The sequence below is a fragment of the Echinops telfairi genome, unplaced genomic scaffold (assembly GCF_000313985.2).
Source record: "Echinops telfairi isolate 266 unplaced genomic scaffold, ASM31398v2 ScPeMD7_6;HRSCAF=24_1, whole genome shotgun sequence".
Classification (NCBI taxonomy): domain Eukaryota; kingdom Metazoa; phylum Chordata; class Mammalia; order Afrosoricida; family Tenrecidae; genus Echinops; species Echinops telfairi.
The window spans coordinates 13,673,191-13,674,374 of NW_022103903.1; positions in this window are offsets into that span (position 1 = coordinate 13,673,191).

Below are 1,184 nucleotides of genomic sequence, written 5' to 3' on the forward strand. Positions count from 1 at the left end.
CTTGTAGGAAATCCATCTTGCAAGCTGAAGCAGGGAACTGCTAAGGCAGCTGCACCCGATGCAACCATCACAAAACAAGAGACCCGAGAACCAGAAAGGCGAGGCTTCACCACCCATTTATCCCTCCGCCTTTCAACCAGCACCACATGTGATTATCGGCCAGGATGGCACAATTAACTAACTCAGCAGGCAATACATTAGAAAGAAGAGGAACCAGATCCAGCTCCTACAGAAGGTGCAGGGCCAAAAAAGATTTGATTCTGCTTCATGTCTCTCTCTTGTGACAAATGGCTTATGACACCAAGAAGGTGTTATCAGGTTGTGACCTGTTGATAGGTTGGGTTTGCCCCTACCGTTACCTGGGAATATCCAGTTGACATAATCCCTGATCATCATACACACAAATCCACCAGGAGAGTTCTACCCTGTCCTATAGGGTCACTATGAGTCTCAATTGACTCAATAACTGAGGTTTTTAGAGAGATGTCTTCAAATAGTGTGAACTAGAAACATTTTTTTGGTCTATACTTCTAATTCCTCTGTTTACATCTTATTAATAATATGTCTGAGATACATTTTTCTGTTTTATAAAAGTGTTTCTTTGATTCAAACTTTCCTTTTTATTTGCTTAATTATAACGTTTATGCAGAGTTCAATATTAACCACCCCCCAAAAACAAACAAACAACAGCAACAACCTCATGGCTGTTGATTAGATTTGACTCATAGCGCCCCCATAGCACAGGTTAGAACTTCCACTCTGGGTGTCTGAGACTGCAACTTTGTACAGGAGTAGAAAGGCTCATGTTCCATGGACATGGACCATTTTTTCAAAGGCTGTTATAATGTGTAGTTAATAATTCATTGTCAGGCAGAAAACAGGAGGTAGACCAAAGAGTTTTGCAGGTTTATACACCAAGATCTGAAAATCAGATGACTAGTCGAGTGCAATGTAGAGATAGAGCAAGAATGAGCTCTGGCTGAATATCTGTATTCTAAAGCCAAACTTCTCCCAGGGTGACGTCTTTGCTCTCTAGAACTTTAAAGAGGTATTTGCAGCGCATTTCCCCAGTGCAGTACTTTTTTTTTTTACATTTTATTAGGGGCTCATACAACTGTTATCCCAATCCATACACACATCAATTGTGTAAAGCGCATTTGTACATCGTTTCTCAAAACATTTTC